The sequence below is a fragment of the Rattus rattus genome, chromosome 6, assembly GCF_011064425.1.
Source record: "Rattus rattus isolate New Zealand chromosome 6, Rrattus_CSIRO_v1, whole genome shotgun sequence".
Classification (NCBI taxonomy): domain Eukaryota; kingdom Metazoa; phylum Chordata; class Mammalia; order Rodentia; family Muridae; genus Rattus; species Rattus rattus.
The window spans coordinates 117161642-117185175 of NC_046159.1; the positions used below are offsets into that span (position 1 = coordinate 117161642).

General features: G+C 42.5%; 1 protein-coding gene across 1 annotated transcript in view; it reads right to left on the bottom strand.

The window, feature by feature from the left end:
- The window catches only part of Cped1 (cadherin like and PC-esterase domain containing 1), a 269733-nt gene that overhangs the window by 244894 nt on the left and 1305 nt on the right, over positions 1-23534 (bottom strand). The gene's annotated exons all lie outside the window — the stretch shown is intronic.

Here is a 23534-nt window from a genome sequence, read left to right on the forward strand (position 1 = left end):
TATCTCTCTTCTGGGAGTGCTACAAGGGTGAAAGAGTTAAGACTTGTAAAGCACGGAGAGCCATGCTTTCTACCTAGCAAGTACTGTGCCTGTGGGTTTTTTGTTTTTTTTTTTTTGGTTCTTTTTTTCGGAGCTGGGGACCGAACCCAGGGCCTTGCGCTTCCTAGGTAAGCGCTCTACCGCTGAGCTAAATCCCCAGCCCCTGTGCCTGTGTTTTTAAAATAGTAATGTCTCATTCTTAAGCGTGAGGAGCCAAGGAAATGTTCTGAATCTGAGCTATGTGTGACACATATGAGTCTAATGGGTGCAGCCAAAATCAACAGCACATAATCACCTTCTGTACAGGACACTTTGGGGGCGGAAAACATACTTAAAGCAGTCATTCCCCCTTGCTGAAGAATATGGTATTTTGTGGAGGGAGAAACTATTTGTCCTAGTTTGCTTCCTGTTGCTGTAATAGGACACTGACCAAAACCATCTCGGGGAAGGGAAGAATTTATTTGGATTACAGGGTACAACCCATCATTGAGGGAAGCCACCTCCGAAACTCAAGGCAGGAACCCAGAGGCAGGAACTGCTACAGAGACCACAAAGGGCACAGCTTACTGGCTTGCTCTCCATGACTTGCTCATCTTGCTTTTTATGTAACCCAGGAACCACCTGACTGGGCTTGACATCACTCACAGTAGGCTCTCTTGCCAATCAGTAATCAAGAAAATGCTCCCTCCCACCCCCGCACCGCCCTCCGCCATCACTTGCTTACAAGCTAATCTGATGGAGGCGTCATCTCACTCAAATTTCCTCTTCCCAAATAACTCTGGTTTGTGGCAAGTTGGCAACTAGCCCGCACACTCCAAGAATTTACCTGCAAAGTGGGACATGACTCCTGAGAAAAATGTACTTGAAAAATAAATGTAGAAGGGGTGTCTGGAACTGTGCCTAGCCCGTGTTCTCTGATCCACATGGGATTATAGGGAATGTGTGATCCTCACTAGGCCAAAGTAAACAAACAGGCGTCTGGGTGAGAGGGGGAGATGGATGCTTCCAAATATATCAGTGCCACTCAAGTGAAATACAAGGATCCAGCATTTCTCTCCTCACACTATTTTTTCCCTAACCACAGGACACGCCTCTGTTTCAGCGGGCTCAAGCACAGCACAGATCAGAAATGAGCAGCTCGTGTCTCAAACTCTTCAATCATTTCATTTTGAAAGCTACCATGCCTTCCCCTCCAACCCCCTCAGCCAACATCGATTTAAGTAAGAGCACTTAACTTTCACTAGCATGTCCTATATCGGGCCCACTTTAAATAATGAAGAAGTGCTGGCCGTGTTTTATTATAACCTCGATAACTTGTCCTAAAATTCCAACTCACTTCTGAGACTACAGTGAATAGAGGAAACAAGGTTGTCAGGAAAACGATGTTGCTTTATTCTGTAGCGTAAACATGTCCTTGTAATATTTATAACACAGCGAATCAGCGGAGTGGCCCAATACCAAAGGGCAGGGACGGTTTTAGCTAGTCCAATAACAGGTGCACATGCTGCGTAAGTGAAACAGAAACTGTGCAAATAATTATGTCAACCGCACCAGCAAATGCAGGACTATCAAACGTGAGAACTAGCGCTTTGGGAAATAGCTTGTGCTCACACTGTCGGTTTCAAAGGCTTGCCTTTAGTGGAACCATGCGGCTAGCCACTGTTTGCGACTCCAGTGTCCTCTCAGGCTCAGAGCCCTGCCGGCCAGGATGTAGCAAGGCAGAGGTTTTCAAACTGCAAACCCCTGAATTACTTGCTGCTTTTTTTTTCCCGGAGCTGGGGACCGAACTCAGGGCCTTGTGCTTCCTAGGCAAGCACTCTACCACTAAGCTAAATCCCCAACCCTTTATTGAGAGGTTTGTAAAGTTCTTCCCCGGAAATCGAGTTGCTAGACTAGGTGAGAGCCTTTTTACGGATGAGCACACTATTTTTACTGGAAAGACTTCAAAATCTGAACTCTTTATATCACCTTAGATAAAGCGAAGGTGGATTATTGCAATAAAGTACTGAGACTGTTTGATGGAGGAATGTAGAGCAAATGGAGAACTGAATCGATCATCAAAACGTGGGCTTGAATTCTGGCTCTGCTGCTCACTTTACAGACTGGGTCGAGTGTTTTAATCTGTCTATATCCAAGCATTCTCAGGCGTGTCGCTGACAGAACAAATCCTACCACATGTGCTTGTGTTGAGAGCAAATGATGTTTTGATATAGAAAAGCCCAATAACACAATGGTCTACCACTCAATGATGCTAAAACGTACATAAAGGTGAATTATAATAGTGTAGTATAGCTGTCCTTTTATATTAGGAATTCTCTAAATTGGTAAGGTTTTGGTCTCTGTCATGAAAAACAATTGTTATAAACTATATTCTTATATTTACGATGTTTTCCTTTATGAGGGGTCACCATCTTTTGTTATGCAAATAGAAGTCTATTTTTTTTTAAAGTTTTATGGTTTTATTTCAGTTTTAGCTTGTAGACATATTGCAGAGCAACTGGGGACTGAGCTGGGATTCTTTGTTCCTGTTGACCAAAATTCATCAAAAAAACAGCAACAAGAAGAACAAGAAAAACCAAGCCAAAGCAAAACAAAAAACTTGTCTGCTAACTGTAGAAGCCTTTTCACAAATGCCTGCTAAAGCAATATAAACCCATCACTTCATATTTGTAAGATTTATTTGTTTAGCTTTGCAGGGTGAAGGATTGAACCAAGGGCATACGGCATACTGAAGTCTCCTTTTACTAAATTATTATGTGCACATTTTTCTTTGTTTTATTGAAAATAGTTTTTATAGAATGTATTCTGATCCTAGATTCCCATCCTCCAACCTCTCCCAAGTCTTTCTACCTCCCCACCCACCCAATTCCATGCCCTTTCTTTCTCTCTCTCTTTAGAAAACAAAAGAATAAAAATCCAAAGAAGTCAGAAAAAAAAATGAAGAAACACAGACACACAAAACACATAAAAATACAAAATTAGAAACCACAACATAGAATTTTTTTTAAAAAAAGTAAACAGAAAATGCCTGAACACAAGTAACATGAGACAAAAAGTCTACAAAAATACCATTGAGCTCATTTTATCTCGGTCTTCTACTCCCGGGCATAGGGCCTACTCTTAAGTGTGGTTTATATACCCAAGACTCTTTAGAGAAAACTATTTTTCCCTTTGTCAGTGGATTTCAATTGCAGATAGCTTCTGGGATGTTAGCAGAAGTCCTCAACCATTTCTCCCTGTCAGCACCAGGATGCTGTCCTGCTTGAACCTGTGCAAACCCTGTGCTTGCTGCTGCAGTTTCTGAGAGTTCGTAATTGTAGCAGTCCTGTTGGGTCTTGAAGAAAGCGTTTTCTTGTGGCGAGTCATTCCCCAGGGCCACACCTGGCTCTAACATCTCTTCTCCATAGCTTCCTGAGCCCTGAAGGGAGGAGCTTCAAGAAGAAGCACCATTTAGAACCGACTGTTGTAAAATATCTCACTTTCTGTACATTGTCTACTTGTAGGTTCTGTGTGAGCGCTCATCTATTGCAAGAAGACGCTTCCCTGATGCTGGCTGAGCAAGACGCTGACCTACAGATAGAGCAGAATGTTGTTGGGAATCATTTTATTGCTCTATTCCTTCAGCAGAATAGCATTTGGTTTCCTCATGGTCTATCTAGTCTCAGGTTCTTAGCCACCTAAGCAACCGGCCCAAATTCTATTTCATGGAGTAGGCCTTAAGTCCAATCAGAGAGTGTGTGGTTACTTCCACAACTACTGTGCTATGTGTACATTTTTTATATGTATGAATGCTTCTCTGCATGTGTGTGTGTGTTCTATACCTACGCCTGGTGCCCCTGGATGCCAGAAAAGGGCATCTAAATCCCCTGGAATTGGGGTTGCATTGGAATTGGTTTTAGACTGGTACGTCAGTGTTTGGGACCAAATCCAGGCCTTACATAAGGCCAGTGTCTGCTCGTAACTACTGCTGTCCAGCTGCACGTTGGTTTGGCAATCAGTTATGCACTAACGAAATGTGAGGAGCAGAAAAGCCTGCTCCGCTGTTTCTCCCTTCAGTGTTCTCTTTCTTAGAGGTAACTTCTTCCTTCCTTTTTCCTTCCTCCCTTCTTTCCTTCCTTCCTTCCTTTTTCCTTCCTCCCTTCTTTCCTTCCTTCCTTCCTTCCTTCCTTCCTTCCTTCCTTCCTCCCTTTCTTCCTTCCTTCCTTAACTCCTTTCAATGCTGCTTTTGAATTGTTATTTTCTCTATCCTTTGCAATGTTCACATATGCATACATTGTATTTTGACCACACCCCCACCCTCTTCCCTGCTGGAACTTCTTCCAGAAGTCCTCCACATCCTCCTCCCAACTTCACATCCTCTTCTTTCTTCTTTGTAACTCCGAAATTGACGTCAGATCTTCCCGAGTGCCCACAGGTTTACAGCTGCCCAGTGGAGGGAGTTTAGGCAATCAACTAACGGCCACACCCGTTGACCCTCCGTCTCCTAATCCCCATCACCTGCCAGTAGTTCTCAGCTAGGGATGGAGCCTCACAAGCCCCTCTCCCATCCATAATTGATCTTGTTCAGACAGCCCCACAGCTGCCGGGCGTTCATGAGTGCAAGAGTCATGTTTATATCCAGAAGATCCTGTTTCGCAAGAGTCCTCCCTGACCCCAGGCTATCACGACCTTCCCACCACATTTTCTGCAAGGTTCCCAGAGACTTGCCTGAGGAAATGAATAGTTGTCCTGGTTGGAGCTGACCACTGCACAGTTCTTTGCTCTCTGCAATTAAACTAGTAGTGAGGCTCTATGGTAAACACTATGTATCTCACATAAGAAGTTTCTCAAGGAGCAGTGGTGGTGCCTGCCTTTAATCCCAGCATCCGGGTGCAGAGACAGGTGGATATCTGTGAGTTTGAGGTCAGCCTGCTCTCAGTCTACAGAGTAAGAGTTTCAGGACAGCCACAGCTACATAGAGAAACACTGTCTTGAAAAAACAAACAGAAAAAGCAGTTTCTCTAAGGAGGGCTAGGAGCTGCACTAACCATGGATGTAAGGATAAGTGGTTAATGTGATCATTTAGCAAAACAATGATATAGGTTCTCCCCTAGACATCAAAGGGCCATCACCTCTAATAAGCAAGCATTATTTGTTTTATATTATGTCCACTATTGGCTTCTTTACATCCAAAGGGAAATAAGTTTGTGTCTATTGAATTCCCCTTTGTTTTCTCAGCCTAAGGACAGTATTAAGAATAAAGGCACAAATAACAACTATGTTTTGAATGGATTCATGTAAACATCTTATTCTTTAATATGCTCGAAATGGAAAGTAATTAAATTTATGTCAAGAAATATAGTCTAATAAGATTTTATATTATAGCAATCATGGCAAAGATGAGTTTGTATTTGAAAAACACAATGAATTTACATTAAAATACTGAGTAAAGAAAACATTCTTAATGTATTATATTTCTCAGTTACTGTCAAAGTCTTCACTGAAACTCACACAAAGTCAAAAAGTACAGCTCTTTAAAATAGTATAGGGCCAGAAAATAAAACTTGCTTTTTTTTTTCCCACATGACAAAAAGACTTTTTGGTGGATTTATTGAAGTAACTGTGTATTTATGAGAGCTTTTGATCTCAAGTACAAATCATATCAAAGACTTTGGGATGAGTGTCATAGACGACTAAAAGTTAAATTGCCTTTTTGGTCCAGACTTTTGGCATTTAAAAATATTACAGAGTTCTATCATAGTGAATTATGTTTTAATTTCCCCACTATAAGAATAAAATAGGTTCTTTCCCACCCTCAGGGAAATGTACATTTATATAAGAGAATTTAGGTAATAAAATGGAAGGTATTTTTTTTCAGACACATATCAAACATAGTTTTACTTAAAAGTCTAATTGCAAGACAGTAAGAACCCAGCGGGTTCCTGGATTTGCTGGGAAATCCTCCTAAGAGCATTTCCTGACCAGAATTGGCTCAATGGCAGTATCACTTGATGCACAGGCTTAAACCCAAGTTTGATCTCCAGGACCCATGCATGTGGCGCCATCGTGGCCCCATCACACACATAGTACCAATAAATGAATAAAGTTTAAGGGCGCAGCTCTTGAATGAAAGGTTGGTGAATCTTCATCTACATCTTGTAGATTCCAAAGGAATCTCAAGATGGTCACCAGATGGCCACATTTTTCAGAGCACAAGAGTCTTTTTTGATCACACTCCTAAATCGTAATGGGGTATCTGGACTCTTGGTTCTTCTGGATGGACAACTCTTTCTGTAAGTTATTCTGCCAACGAGCCAAGCAAACAACAGAGTAACTAAAGCAACAATGTGTCAATGTGGCGGGCAGCTTTTCACCAGGGATACAAAATATTCAAGCAACAAAGTGGCTTACCTCCTACACTCCAGGAACCCCCTGGCACTAAGAGAACTAACAGAACTAAGAGTCCACCACGGAGAACACACAGAAACAACCAGTTACAATCATACTAACATCCCTCAAACCCAGGACAGAAGATGCTGAGGAAGCAGGGTTCTCTCCAGCTGCTTTCTCTAATTCTCTCTTGGTCATTCCTGCCGCTCATTTGTCATTCGTTCATTTACCTCTTTTCTATTTTTCAAGCATGGTGGGCATGATGCTAGGACTCCGGGAAGGCAACAAGGAAAGGCCTAGTGAAGTTCTAGACCTCGCTGTGTGTGTTCAGCAGGAAGCGTTTGATGAAATCGAGCACAACGTGACTTCCAAAGGAGATAATGGTTCTGGCCTGCCAGATAATGGCTCCGGAAGAACGCCTCCTGGATGGCATGTCACCGTGGCTCATCTGTTTTGTTGAATGTAGCACAAGAAAGAAGACAGAGAAGCAGAAAAGAGATGAGAAAGGAAGCCCAAAGGTCCTTGAAGTTCAGCGCCATGGCATTCTTTACTGCCTGTGGTAAATATGGCCGTGTAGGTAATAAGAACTGTACCTGAGGGGGTTTTAGAGAAGAGTAATGCGGACTTACAGGTTGTCAAGCAGCCAGTAGGAAAGCCAGACCCACGTAGTCAGGACGATAAAAGTCCATCAGTTTATGCTGACTCCTTAGGAAGGTCTTACTTCAATGAACTTTGAATACTTCTACCGAGAGCATGGAAGGGGAGACTAGGGAACTGGACTTAATGCAGGTAGAGGGACGGCAGTTCTTGTTTTCCTGTTTTCTGAGAGCATGAGCATCTGGGTAGGTTCTTGAAGGTCAGACAGACTTTTGACTAGAAGCACTCCTAAAACCTAGTAGCTACTTCATGTCATACAGAAAGTGGGTTTTTAAAGCTGTGTCGGTGGGCGGTAACCCGAGAGACTCAGCAGGAAGACAGAAGGGTGAGACTGCACTCAGGTGACCCCACCCACGAGGGAAGCCTGGGAAAGAACTGTAAGGACCAGCTATAGGCTCCACACTGGGGAGCCAGGCCTGGTGTGGTAGAGGCGGGCGGCGGTGGGGGTGGGGCAGACCAGCAACTGCATGGTCCAATACGATTTGAGAAATGGTTTTGGGTACATTCAGTAAACAGCCAAATATGTCTCTGATTAGAATACAGGGGAAAGGCAGAGAAGAGTAGACACAGCTGGACCGGGCCATCTGCACAAATATTTGTGGATACATGATCCGATACGAGAGTTGTAATGCGTCCTTGAGAAACATCTGAAATACTAACATCTAGAGTACAAGGTATGAGGCTTGCTTATCAGGAAAAACTCTACATCTAGAAAACACGAAGTACGCTATCGGCAGGCTGTGACTAAAGGCTTCCCTGGTGGCTCTACCCAAACCTTTGAAACAACCCGATGCCTTCCTTCGAGGGGCCACACTGTACAGTTGCTGCATATGAAGCGAGAAGGAGAACACCGAATGGAGAGGAGCAAGCTGCAAGACAGAAGGAAAAATGAGGGAAGGAGCAGCTAGCTTCTCAGCCTGCACACTCCAGCAAGGTCGCGGCCATGCTGTTTGAGGGGTCATGTCTGTGTCTACTCGTTCCTCCTGCAGGGTAAGGCTTGCATACAGCATGGATCTTGGAGAGGAGGAGAAATTAGAAAGGAAACCGAGAATACAACCATAGCAACAACTTCTCCTGGAGTCCTAGCCATGACTGATGGCCTACCCTGGTCCGTCATCCCATCTCTGTCCCTACTCCCTTTCAGACAGCACTAAAAAAACCTATCCCCTCTCCCACCTTGGCTTTTCCTAATCCGCGACCCCCCTCTGTTTTGGAAGTAATAGAAAACCTGTTTTTCAGCCTCCTTTGGAAGATATTCCTCAGGCGAATCCAAGACTCCTTGCTCTGAGATGCCACCCACCATGCACAGCTGTGGGCCATCAGTTTTCTGCTTACTATAACTCTGCAGACATAACAAAGCCCCGGCTGAGAAGATAAAAACACAGCGAGAGCTGGGACGCCCTGGTCAGCCTGCTCCGTTCAAGATGGCTTTCGGAAAAACTGTCTTGAAACGAGATCGGGATGGAAATACTCTTGCCTCGTTAGTAGCTTCTCTGTACTGTGGAGACAACGGAAGCCACTCCTTCACTGCGTAGCCCACTTTACTCTCTCTGCTTCCTTCTGTCTTCTTCCGCTGTACCCTCCTCTCTGTGCAACCTCTCCAAACTCCGATAAAGCTTAACTGGAGTAGGAGCTTGTAATTTTCTTTGCAGCCCAAGCTCTGGTCACACCCCATCTATGGACGAATATTAAAAAGCTGCCCAGCTCCTTTGTGGGATCCTTCTCGCCCTCCGACCCTCCGAGCACTCCTTACAGGACATGGTCCATAAGAAAGAAAACGCGGAGCCGGAGATCCACCCTCATGAAATAGCAAGGCTCGGACAAGGAAAATCTTGTTCCTTGGAAACATGTTAGAATAATAGCCTCCATCCCTGGTGCCTAAACAAGGAGGTAATTCAGCAACTCGGCCTTAAAATAGCAAGTCCCTACAAAGTGAGCGGAAGAGAAACTGGGGCTGTTGCCACGATATCAGTACCTAAGAAAGCACCAGGCCCCGGCCAGGCGTCTTCACGGATGCCTGATGCTCTGAATCTCAGTTTGAGGCTCTTCCAGCAACACTCCAAGGCCTGCTGAGTACCAAGTCTCCTTCTCGTTCCCATCACACCATGGTCTGTTAGTCAGTTATCTTCTGTCCAGTCCTCCTTTGAGGCACTTGGTTCTCCTCACCCACCCTCGGCAATATCATCCCCCATCTTTCCACTCCTGCCAGCGAAAGGATCAAAAACCCATTCAAGGAAGCCTCCAAAGCACACAGTCTTTCATGGATGTAGAACTTTTTAAAGGAAGTGTCTTAAATGCACATACCTTAGAGGTATAGGCTGGCCAAAAATAGGTAACTCATAAACTGCACGGGTTAATATGCATTAATTATCAGTTTTATAATAATGTTCTATCAGTATATTCACACATCAGGATATCAAAAAGCCAGTTATTGAACATTACGTTCCCTGCTGTTGCTTAGAAATGATGGTCATTCCTAAACACTCTGTGGACCTTCCCGTAATGTCTACTTATTCAGCTCCCAAACGTCCCAGTTTCAGCCTCCATTTCATTCTTCCTTCTCCTCTTCCCATGTGATCAGAGACAAAGCTTGCTGCCTGTCTTCCCACCTCCAGACCTGTTTATGTCCCCAACTGTCTGCCTCTGCTTGCTATCTTCTCTTCATGTCACCTCTGCAGTGGGGTCACCGTGAGAAACCATGTGGCAGCTGGCCTGGAATCTGACTCTGGCATCAGAGCGTTCATGTTCCCCTCTGGGCAGAGTCCAGCCTGAGGAAGCACCTGCCGGATGTGAGGGTAGGACTCAAGCTCTGAACTAAATGACTGAGAGGTTTTCCGTCCACTCGCTGCTACCTTATATTTAAACCCCCAAGAGACAGGAGGATGGGTACCTTAGCCTACATTTATTTTCTATGATCTAAACCATGCTGTTTCTGCCTTCCTCCTTCCTCTTAACATTCATAGCTGGTTTATCTGGATTCCTTCCCAAAATCCATGGCTCCAGGAACAGCACTCCATGCAGGTGTTCCTGTGTCCCCAGGGCAGCTGAGGTCAGCTCCCGTTCTTGTTGAATACCAGGCATGGCTATAAGACGGAATCATAGGCCTGCAAACTCAGAGAAATCCTTATCTCCCCCGTGCAGGAGCCAAAGTGGTAAGAAGAATGAGGGAGAGCGCGCTTGGTATTCAGGAATCACGCCCATGTGGAAGGAGTTGCTGGCTTTGCCTACAGCACACAGATGTAACTTGCCACTTGTTCTGTTCCCTCACTTCTTCTGAGTGCCCACTCGACTGTTCACTCCCTAGGGGCTCTTATCGTCCCCTGAGTTCTGCATTTCTGGGCTGTAACCTTGGCTGTTCCTTGCAGATGACCCTGAGCAATGCTTTTTCCTCTCCTTAATAGCTGCTTACATCAGCAGATGTTACAGATGATGAGGAAGGCTCTAAGTACGAAAACGACAAACTTGTTCCATAAGGTGTTAGATGCTCCTTGCTCCCAGAATCAAGACTTGGCAACGAATGGTAGTCTCTAAAGAGACCTGTACATAAATACTCATCAATTCAGACCCACCTCAGCATTCCGAGTTCTTTTCTCCGTGGTGCAGGCTATGTTGAAAGTTTTGTATGAAGTATGAAGCTCTGTTGAAACTTTTAGTTATTTTCGTTATTGGTGGTGGTGGTGGTGTGACAAACAAGTTCCCTTCCTAGACGTTAGTTCTTAAAGTGTCCAGCAGAAACCATCCCTTTTAACAGGACAGATGATTTCTAATATTCTCAATCCAGCAGGAAGTAAGTATCTTTTAAGTGGAGGAGGAAATGGGAGGGGAGGTGAAACACTGGTGAAGATATCAAAATTCAAGGATCCAATCGAAAGTCCAGAGGACAGCTGGCCACTCTAGGACATTCTATACTGGATACACAACACAAAATGGCAGTGCCTCCCCTTCGTCCATTTACCTGCCACTCAGTGTCAGGACTGAGGTAAACATGATCTCTGCCCTGACCTCCTCTTAGCAACTTAATGAGAAGTTTTGCTTTAATGTCAAGCTTCAAGATTTTGGTCATTGTGGCAAATGCTTGGCTCCCTTGTTTGGGATTTTGCTAAGACGGGTATTTAAGATTGTACACCGTTGTGTGATGAGGCACACCCCCTTTATTAGCACAGATAATTGTTAAAGCTTCCTTTTAGGAGCTCATGATTTTCTATTAAGCTAAGTGAAAGGGGGCTGGAGAGATGGCTCAGAAGGTAGGAGCACTGACTGCCCTTCCAGAGGACCTGGGTTCGAATCCCTGCACCCACATGGCAGCTTACCATGGTCTGTAACTACAGATCCAAAGGATCAAGTATATTCTCATAGACATGCATTCAGGGAAAACACACATATACAAAAAATAAATAAAATTAAAATGTAGAAATTGAGAATACAAATTAGAATAAAAGATGGGTGATTAAAATAAATGATAGGTGAGAATCTTGAGGTTTCAATGTCTAAGGAATATATTTCCATTAATACATTTTAGCCCTCTCCATCAGTTTTTTAAAAAATAGATACATTTCTTAATTTTTTTGTAAGAAAAAGAACAAGTTTACCTCCTCCTGCTCCCCACCCCCATTAACTTCTTTGTAAACAAAACTAGCTGTACCCCAAATCTATCTGCTTCAAACAGCTCTGAAATCCTTGGGCCAATTGATTCATCTTATACTGTGGGAAATTTCAGATGTGTTGTTAATGGTTCCTGGTTGGTATAGAAAATACTGATAAAGATGAGCAGGACCTAGGGAAATCACGTTGCCCTGGGTGAGTCTAGGGAAGCCTCCTGGCTCCTCTTTCTTGCAGAGGCTTTGCTGAGGTCAAAGAGTTCCTGGACAGCCAAGGAAAAGTTAATTTCCTGTTCTATTTCTCCAGGACCGTTTGTGCATTTTGGCTATATTATTGCCCATTCTTCCACTAGGGGAGAAGCAGGCTTGCCGCTGAAGCTCTTGAAATGCCATTAAACTTCCTACTGCTTGTTAAAGAAGCAGAGAAGCATCCAGAGGAAATTCAATTGCGACAACACAATTTTGGACTTCTACTAGCGTTTTAGAGCCTAACTTTGTAATTTGACATCTGCGGAGCACACTCTATGGTAACTTTTTTAAAAATGAAAGTAGGAGTATTTCCAGTAATCACATTTATGGTTCGTATTATGCATTTTTTTTCCCCAAGCGTGGCCAAAGGCAATGAGGATATGCTCATGACATTGTCCTTTGGGAGATAATTTCCCTGCCTTTTAGAATCTCAAAGTATTTTGAAGCTTTCTCACCTAGTGCCTAATTTGATCCCACAACAGAAAGATAGTCACTGCCATTCCTAGGCCACATTAGGAAATTCAAACTGAGTCTCTGTGTGTGTGTATGTGTGTGTGTGTGTGTGTGTGTGTGTGTGTGAGAGAGAGAGAGAGAGAGAGAGAGAGAGAGAGGTCACTCAACACCAGCACTGACCTAGAACACCTGATGCCAATCCTGGACGATGTCCCTTCTGTTTGGGGAGGGTTTGAGGGTCACAGCAAGTCCTGTCTTATACACAGGTTTTAAGGTACTTTTCAGGACCATCCACTACTATCTGAACAACACACCCATCTTTCTATGCTTGCGAAACAGAAACACTAATGCCCAGAAGAAAAAGCAACGTTGCTATTGAAGTACATGGCTTTCCTCATACATATTTTTCACTGCTGTGAGGATTTTCCTGTCACCTAACTCAGCCATCCTGAACTGACCAAATGACCTCAGTTTTCCCTCAGATATACCCAAAATAGCAATGTCCAACCTCAGTTTGTCAAGCACATCTGTGAGGTTGGTTTTAAGAGGTTGCCTAGAACACTAATTAAAATGCCAAAGTTTGTGAATAATGGACATTCACGCCAACCGTCCTGTTTTTAATCAGGAAAGGCAGGCTGTACTTCCCCCATCAAACGCATGTTCTTGAGCAGGATAGGAGACATTTCTCACAACCAGGAAAGCACTAAATCGTGTACAGTTATCATGGGGGACAGTGACAGAGGCCTGGTGCCAGAAGATAAGTGTCTTTAAACATTTTCATCTACAAATCATAAGGAAGGAAGGAAGGAAGGAAGTCAAGCTGAGAATAAAAATACGGGCTGTACTGAGTATCATAATAAATGTACTCTAATTCATACGTTATGCTTTGTGCAGGGTCCCGTTCAACCTCAGATTTGTTTCCATTTTTTCCTTAATTTATTTACTTACTCGCTTTACATCCTGATCACAGCCCCCTCCCTCCTCTCCTCCCGGTCCCACCCACACAGCCCCCTCCATATTCAAAGCTAGATCCTTAAGCACACAGCACTGCATCTGCAGACTGTGGCCCATGCTTGATGTGTTCAAGCATGTGAGTTGATTCATGTCTCATATGTTGTCCTCATTGTTGGTTTTCCCCTGTTACTGTCTGTGATAAACCCTCTGACCAAAACAACCTGGAGATAAAGTAGTTTACTTGGCGTTCAGGTCACAATCCTCAAGGGAAACCAAGGCAAAAGTTTGGAGACAGGAACTGAGGCAGAGACCACGGAGGAACTTTGCTTACTGGTTTGCCTTCCAAAGTTTGCCTGGCTTGCATTCTTATACGACCCAGGACTGCAGGCCTGGAGAGGATATCACCCACGGCCTCCCACATCAATAATTATCCAAGAAAATACCTGCACAGATATGTGCACAGGTCTATCTGATGGAAGGAATTCCTCCCCTGTCTGACGGTCCCTCTTCCCAGATGCGCTACTTTGTGTGACATTGGACAAAAACTAACTGTCAGCTTAGATAGTTTTACTTCTTCTCACGGAAAGACTGGGGTCTTACAAGGCTAAGTGAAGTTTGCTACAGCCCTATACACAACAAATTATACAGCCTGCTTTAAAACAGACCCATGACAGTAACAGACTTAATCACTATAGTGACAGGATTGGCACGGGAGGCTTTGTTGGAGACCTATGTGTCTATCCCCATTGGTAACATGCAGAGCTGAGATCTTAATCCCTTACCATGCTGTTTGGATGGGCTGCGTACTAAGCAGACTGGTGGGGAATGGTGACAGAAAGGTGGTTATATTTCAGGGCATATGAGCGGGCACACTTTGCATCACTAAATTCTTTTGTCCTGACTTATAATCATCTGTGCGTTCGGGTCATAAACACCGCAAGCTTCCCTGAGCTTAATTGAAAGGAATACCCTTCTACATGTGTAACAGATTCACAAAATAATTTCTTGTTATATAATATATTCCATCCTGGAACCTCATACTAAGTTAAAAGGATGGTTTACCTTTTGAACATGTATCTGAAATTATAAAGTGGCCAAGGTACAACTTATCTTGCCTATTTCCAACTTTGGCATAGTGTATAGCAGAGAACACCAATCTAATTATACAAATGAGCTCATTTTTTTTTAAACCAATGTTGCTTGCCTGGGGGCGGGGGGTGTCGGGCGGAGTATTCAAAGGAAACCAATAGGAATTTGTCTGAAGTTTTTTTTCTTTCTTTCTTTTTTCTTTTTTTAGAATTAGCAATGCTTTTATCATTTGTATATTTTGTTATAAAATTTTTAAATGACTCCAAATCAACCAGCTCAGAGCAACCCACAAGCATTGAGTGCCCACCAGGCAGTCTACCTTCCTCAGAGCAGCCATAAACCCCTTTGTTTGCCTCCAAAGGTCTACTGAGCATGGGTTCCCATATTTAAAGAGCGTTCTGTCGGATCCAGTTAAACTGAAGAGTACAGAAAAGTCCAGTTTTTAGTACAATAAGTCTACTAAAGGTACAAATTCATTGATGGAGAGGTGGCAAAGAGGACAAGAGGGATGGGAAGAGTAAAGCAGGGAAGGAGAGAGAAAAGCTGACCAACCCAAGACTCCTGTTTGGGTTACACGTACCACCATCCTTGTTGAATTGCACACTTGGCAGCCTGACCCCTTTATGTACTTATGTGTACACACTGTATCCATCTCCAGACGGTAGACCTGGCAACCTCAAAGACTCCTCAGGCCACACATGCACCCTTCTCTGAGCAACAGCATGTGTCTTCCTGCCCTCCACAACTGTCGAGTTTAGAGAATTTCCATCCAAATATACTTCTGATGTATTCTGTGTGAACAGGGGAAAGGCCAACCCAGTCTGAAATGGTTCTGAGTGTGTAGCAAGAAAAACTGCATCTTCCAAGCGAACTTTTCAAGCAAATCCCCTATTTATCCTCTTAGGTCTCTGTATAAATTATGTATGCCTATGGTTAAAATCAAATGCTTTATAGGAAGGGACGCTTGCAGCAGGAAAAGTGATGTAGGACTTAATCTATCAATCAAAATAGGAAACCACTCAAACTTTAAACCCCACAAAAAAAAAAATTAGACCTCCGACTATGCATGACCTGAAGCCCTAGAACAGTGGTTCTCAACCTGTGGGTTGAAACCCCCTTTGGATGGTGACTGACCCTTTCACTAGGATCGTCTAAGATTCTTTGCATATCAGGTATTTTTATTATGACTCATAACAGTAGCAAAGTTGCAGTTATGAAGTAGCAGCCAAAGGAATTGTGTGGTTGGGGTCCCCACAGCATAAGGAGCTGTGTTAAAGGGTGGCAGCATTAGGAAGGCTGAGAACCACTGCTTGAGAGTACCGTGCACCTGTGTCTTGATGGTCCATCTCTTTCTAATCGGAACTATCATTTGTTTCCAAATAAAGCTATCTTCGCTACTTGGACAAATTTGTCTAAGCCCTTATTTTAAAATCTTTGTATCAAGAATCTGGAAGAATCTGGCCAGGACCCAACCACCTGAAACAAAAACATTCCCTTTCAAAAAAATTATATATATATATATATATATATATATATATACACACACACACACACACACACACACACACACACACACACACACATACACACACACACATATACAGACACACATGGGAGAGAAATTGTTCATACACTAATAATCCCAATGAGAGATTGGGTAAGAAGTCATGGAGCAAATTCAGCAGATCGCTTGGGAGTCCAAGAATGAGCATGGGAAAGCTATGGGGGCTACTGCTGCAGGAAGGAGAAAGCTGGGACTCCTTGGAGAGCAAAGGAAGGCGGTCTTGTCATTTCTTGGTATTGCCTTAGAGTTGGACCACACTAACCCTTAGGTCCCCCACAGTCCTTACTCAGTGCCCACTGCATTCCAGGTACAGCCTTAGCACAGGAGATGTACCAGTAAACCATTAAAGTCATCTCTGACTATACGCAGTCAATATTCCTTGTAGAGAAAGACAATAAACTAACGAATTGGTATGCCTGTGTATTTATTTGGGGTCCCAAACAACCTTATAGGTGCTCCTCACTCAGTTCACTTCTCCAAGTCCTCAGCTACAAGATGCTGTCAATCATAATATCCTGTGCTTTAAAATGTATCTGATAACATTTCAAGCTGCACTCACAGATAAGTAGATCCACCTTTCGATCTCTCCAATCCTTGCTTGATTCTAAAATTCCATTTCGCTGTGAAAGATAGGCTTGTGGAGGAGGGAGAGTTGATGTTCACTGCAAAAGCGGTTGCTCACCTACTTTGTGAGGGAAGCGATTAGGGAATATTAATGGGGATGATGGAGCTGAAAAACCCTACGGCTGAGTCTGCCATGTCCGGCAAATGTTTCAAAGGCTTCACGTGACTTATCTCCCTGGAGCTCCTTGTTCGCCGTAGGAAGGAAGGACTAACGTATTCATTTCCAGGGAGGGAAACTAAATCCCAGAGAAGTCAAGAAGTGGACCCAAAGGAACAAGTTAGCAAATGATACTCATTTAACTCCAGAGAGTTTGGTTACTAGGGCATTCTGCTTCCCCGGTTCCCCTGGCCTCTGAAGATTGCATGACAAAGTACCAAAATCTGAGTGGCTTAAAACCAAAGACACTGGTTATTTCATAATTATGGAGGTGAGAGGCCTAGAATCAAAGTGCTCATGGAGCCACACTGTCTCTGAATCCCAAGGCGGGATCGCTGTGCCAGCCTTTGCTGCTCATCTCGGACGCTCTTAGGTCTGAAGCTTCGGTTACATCCCCCTACCTTCAGCCTTCCACAGCATTTTCGCTCACATCGCATTAAGGGCCCACTGCCCTCCAGTGGGACCTCGTCTTGACTGATCGCATCTATTACAAATTTACTTCCAAATGCAGTCACGCTCTGAGACAAGGGGTTTGGACCTCAACCTGTCTTACAGAGGAAGGTACCTAATTCAACTCTATAACACTAATGGATGGTTACAGGGCATGAAGAAGAACAGAGACAGAGAACAGGTCTCGGTCCATTCCTGTCTTTACTCTCAACTCGAGGCCTCATTTTGTGAACCTCATTTTCTTCCTTTATGGAAGAAAACCACTGAATCCAATATTACCTAACTTACTTTAAGTCATAACACTCTACCTTTTATGGATAATTATAATGAAAAATGACTTCCACCAAGGAAGTTTGAAAAACATCCACTTATAATAATAAAGGCTAGAATTAATAAAGGAGCGAAACTTCATGGGCTTAAGACAGCCTTAAGAGATGGTGAAGATTTATTGATGGAGTTATCTTGACTGGGGCTTACCACTTGGAAGAGACTTTAGACAGAGGGAAGATTGGAAAATAAAGTTATAGGCTGGGTTCTGAAGTCTGATAGACAGGCAGAATTCCAACAATAGTAGAAAGGAATCCTAGGCCATGGCAGGATGAAGTATAGCTCAGGACTTAATTATCTTAGTAATCTTATTAACTTGAACCTGAAATCTTTGGAGGTGGGGTAAAAACAATTCCACCTTATATTTTGCACTTGGTATAAATAGCTAGTATTAAGGTCACATTTACTAAAGGACTCTGTATAACAGGTTAAATATCGTTCATGGTCTCAGAGAAAAATCACAACTTATATCTAGAGAAAGAACTGTGTGTCTAAAGGTGGTATATAAAGGACACAGAGGAAATATAAGGGTGTTTAGATGCTAAAAGCACGGCAATAGCTCAGGAATCAATAGGCAAACAGGATGAGATAAATGGCTCAAAATATGCATTGTATATACTTAAATGGTTAAGAGTATACATTTTATAGCATATGTAATGTTTATAGCATATGTAAATGTTTTTACCAACATTAATTATTTTTAAAAGGATTAAAACACAGCGCAAGAAAGATATACGACGAATGCTGTGGACGCTCCAATTTGGAGCCAGTCTTGTGACTGAGTGACCAACCTCAAATCTGGTCAGGAGCCAGATCACTAAATTTAGAAAGGACAAAGTAATCCCATGGTTCAAAACCATATATCAGTATAATCAGACGACTGTAGGAGGAAGTCAAATCTTATCATTAGAGTAGGAAGGTCGAGGAACTGTTCGTGTCATCGTATTTAAATGTGCATAGGCATCTTTTCCACTCTAGAAAGCATAGCAGAGAATGGAAGGAGTAGTTGATGAGTGATGCATTCGTTCATCAAGGAACAAAACAAGAAGAAGCCGAGGGAGGAGAGCTGGAGATGTCTACCTCCATCATCGTCATGAGAAGAAGGGACATGAGCGAACCTTGAAAAGAAACCATCAATTACTCAGAGGTCATGGGATATTTCTATTGTCCTGCTCCGGTAGAGAGGGAAATTTTAAGATGTTTTCTTTAGTAACGAAAGATGCTTCTAGAGGAAGGAAGAAGGTGAAGGTGTCTAATTATTGATTGTCCGGGGTAGCCAGGAGAGGAATTCAAAGGCTAGAATGGGTGGAGATGACCAGGGAGTAATCACAAGAGAAGCAGTTAGAGCGTCTGTGAAGGGAACGAGAGAAGGAGCAAGAACCTTAGGCAGCTTCGTCGTGTGCTAAGAAGCTTGTGGCTGTGTTATCCTTACAAGCATGCTTATTGGGCCAATGGAGATGCCTGAGACTTCTTATAAGTAACAGAGTAACATGGGGCCAATCCTGAAGGAGACCGAACAAAAAAAATAAGTGCTTACAAATGATGAAGGAAGGCTGGCAAAAGAGATGCTTGTTTAATCAGCCTCCCAGGCGGTCTCTCTTTAGTTCTACTTGGCTTCAGTTCCTTTTGTAACTTGTCTTCTGGAATATTCTCTCATGAATCAATGCGTGGCCACCTCTGCATTCTGTAGGGATTGCCCTATACCTTAGGAGTTCAGACAGAGAATTATGCACACACTATCAACATCTGGACTTTTATTAGATTTTTTTGCACATATGTTTGAGAGCACACACACACACACACACACACACCACACATGTGCATGCACCGTAACAGTTTATTAAGGTATACAGTGTTTTTCATGTAGGATTTTATGCTTGCTGCACCTTAAAAATAATCTCCAGGTCCTTCTTGCCTCCTCTCACTACCTCTAAAGAATAGAATTTATCCATTCTCTGGCATTACACTTACTCTGTCTCGCAATGGCTTCTATTGCTGTCACCAGTATCATACTCGTTGCCCTGCTAGTATCAATAAAAATTTATACGTTGAATAAAAATGGATGAATAAATGTTGAAAAAAGGATCAAGGAGAGAAAGAAAATGAGAAAGTGAAGAATTTTTTTTTCCAATCGAAGAGTAGAGTTCTCCATGAGACAATTGCAAAGATTTTTTTTTTTATTAAAGAGATCAAAGTCATTTTCTGAGGGGTAGAGCCATGGAGATGTGTTGAGCAGATGCTTAGACAGTAAAATGACTACCACTGCCATAACAATTGTCATTAGATTTCTGTGCTTCCCCTACCTTCTGGTGGGTGACTATCACACCATTTCTGTGGCTTTCAGACAGGACTGTTTTTCCTGTACCCAACCCTTCACACACACACACACACACACACACACACACACACACACACACACACACACACACACAGAGAGAGAGAGAGAGAGAGAGAGAGAGAGAGAGAGAGAGAGAGACAGAAACAGAGACAGACAGAGACAGACAGACAGAGACAGACAGAGACAGACACAGAGAGAGAGAGAGACAGAGAGACAGAGACAGAGAGACAGAGACAGAGAGAGAGACAGATAGACACACAGAGAGAGTGACAGAGAGAGAACATTGTCACTGCCACTAACTCTTACTCACATTATATATTTAAAAGAAGGGGCCATTTCAAACAATTTCGTACTAACAAAGTGACACCTATGTAGGTAGGTCCTGACTACCCCTAATGGTTGCCCTGAGAATCCAGTAACTTTGGATGGATACCAACCAATGGAAGAGAGGAGAAGAAGAAATCAGGGTCTCCTCTGCCTTCTAATGTCTGAGATTCAGCAGCTGACGACAGCTTCTCTGTATGTGACACCAAAAAGTGCCACTGACCTTTCAATCCATCCTTCTTTCTCCTTTTTTTTTCTCCACTTTGGTATTCCTGAGATTGTGTTTGCCAATAAAGTGTCATCATATAAGAGTTTATCTAACTTCCTGATGCTACAAAACTTGGACTAAACAAGACATTTTCAAGACATCTTCAAATGCTAACTCTGTTGGTTATCTTTGCAAACACAAACACAACGGACTGGAATATGTTTAGTGAGGACATTTGCTTACACTGGGCTGTGCTGGGTCCCGGGGGTAGTAAAACTTACACAGACCAGTCCTCGAAACTGAAAGGAGAGTGAGGAAGACTTGAAGCTGCAAACGGTCCAGCAGCAGTCTAAAGAATAGTAGTCCTCATTGTGTAGGCTCAACAGGAGATAATCAGAAACACATGGCTCTCATGAGTCTAAACCCAGTCCCCAAATAGCTGTGTTTCCAATAGAGGAGCGTGGGCTAAGGAGATCTTACTCATTGTGTCTGTTTATAATTTAATGTCTTTGGTGTTATGCAATGCTAAGGCCTCAGCTTCCATGAAACTAGAGAGATCTACAGAGGAACGCACCTCCGGGAAGACAGCATAACTTTTATAATTAAGTTGGAATAGGCTTAAGACATAGCAGATTATTAAATAATACTCAAACATCAGTGCGGAGAGAAAAATTGAGAAGAAATGACAATATTACGACTGCTTAGCAGGGCACATTGGAAAGGACAAACGGAAAAAGGAATTAAATTTGGCCAGAACGAGGGAGCGTGATTCCTTGTGGAAAGTTGGCAGGGCGAATCCTAGGATCTCACTGGCACTGGGAACGGTTTTAGTGCTGAATCAAGTCCCAGTGGGGAAGGTGTGGAAGGCAGTGTTAGTGTCTTCAAGTTTTCCAACTCCACAGTTCTCTGTTACTGGGTGGAGAGAGTATAAACGGTCTCTTCTGAGAAGGAATTGCAGCTCCAAAGACCAGTAAACCCTTCTGCTTATTCATCAATGACTGACAACTGTGATTAGAGAAATATTCTGTTATCTGCTAGTCTCAGAGTTTACCCCCAAACACAGCTCTGTGTCATTTTTCCTTTGTTTGTTTTAAGAGTCTCATTTGGACACTTAATTAAGATTTTTTTTATTCATTTTAGATTTACTTATCCAGACCAAAATTATATACTCAAATTTATACAGAAATACACAGAAAGCCAGACAAATTTATATGCAGTTAATTAAACATTGAAGCAAGCAGTGGTCTTGGTGTGTTTTTAGTTCTGAGATCTCTATAGACACATACACACAAGAGTTTGCATGAAATTTCCAGTGTTTGGAGATCTTTTAAATAACCAAACACACTTTATTTTTAAAATGTAGATAATCAAGTCCAGTGGTTTTAAGCATCTTTTAAAGGTGTTTATAATAAAGGAGAAAAAGAAATGAAGGATTCAGGTAAGTTGAATATTTTGATCTATCAATAAAAGTGATCACAAACTTCGAGATATACAGATAAAAACAAATCTGTAAGATATCATATCTAAAAGCCACTTTAGGTCTAAACACCCACCTAGACAGTGTCTCACTGGTCATTTCATTAGTGACTTTTAGTGGTAGGAACCAGGCATTTTTTTTAAATGATCTATATAGCATTCATAGATTGTTTTCTCTCTCCACATTAGATATCTGAAGGAATGTTTAATCATTGCAGATGATATCACTTGATTCCTTTTGGAAGATAGGTGATAAACAGGATTTGTTGTTTCTGGTTTTAAATAAAGCCTACATGACAACACCTTCCTATCTTCCTTGCTGTCAGTGGGCTGCACACATTAAAACCAGAGGTACAGAGTAAATGTTTGGAAATACCATTTTTTTATACTGACTGAACTATAATTTTGAATTTAGAAACTTGCTTGTGATTTTTAACATTTAAGACTGTGAATCACTTGGAGGCCAAAACCATCATGCGTTTGGCATTCTTTTGGTTGAAGAAAATGCTAGAGTGAATGTTTTGTTTTGATTTTTTTTACACCAACAGCCAATATGTTTCAGATGTTTCCCAAGGAGCAGGAGTTCTGAAGCTGAAATGGAATTTTCTGTGACAGTCTACAAATAACAGTTAGCATATGTTTAAGTTACAAACAAGGCAGGAATCAGGAAATGCTTAGTAAGGAAGTAAAGGAGGCTAAAAGTTAATTAATAAAATATTTCCATCTAAATTTCCTAGAAAACATTTAAGTATTTAAAAAAAAAAAAGATGCTCCTCCTCTATTTTTAAAGGACATCACTATTACAGACCACCAAAAGGTAGCTTTAAAATGAAGGAAAAGTAGCTTTGAAATCAGTTACATCTGTCATAAATCCAAAGTGTTCAAGAAAAAAAAATAATAAAAGAAAAGTTATAGTCATATAAATTACCCGAAAGTATACTCTTCTGCGATTTCATAGCATCTAGGGACTGACTCATACCGAAGCTTCCTTTAAAGATGGCTCTGCCCTCATCGTCTGCCATAATTTTCTCCGTCCATGAGTCAACGCAATCCTCATATTTTGCTAACAAAGAATACACTCCCATGGCAGTCTTCAAAAGCTAATCATCTCCACTGTGATTTGGTGTGGGTTCTTCAAGTCGTAGTTTCAGAAATGGTCAGGCCAGTGTTGAGTTTGTTTTTATTTAGGGCATTATATTGCGGTGGGAACCAAGCAGACAGACTTCTGTGGGATGCAGCAGGGTACACTGTAGCCATGTGGACCACTTGAGCATCCCTTGGTGACAGCCAAATTGGGTTAGTTAACAGCAACCCTACCCACTTCCTACCTACTTATCTACCTACTTGGATTATGAGCCTGAAATGAAATGAACAGAGTTTATAGAACACCACAGTGTTCCCCTGAGGTGTTGGTACTGACAACAGCGATCATGCTCCTACCCAAGACAAGATTCTGCTCCAAATACAACTAAGCAGGCTCAGAAACTCCCCCTAAATCTACACAGATAAAAGGCACTTCCTGCAGATCCCAAAGGTATCTTGCTGTATAATACTTCAAGGGCCACCCACTCGGTGGGCTTTCCATCACGACTTCTTGATTAATTAGTTTTTCATCTTTTTTATTTTTCTTCTTTATACTTGGCAGTGAAAGACCTGCA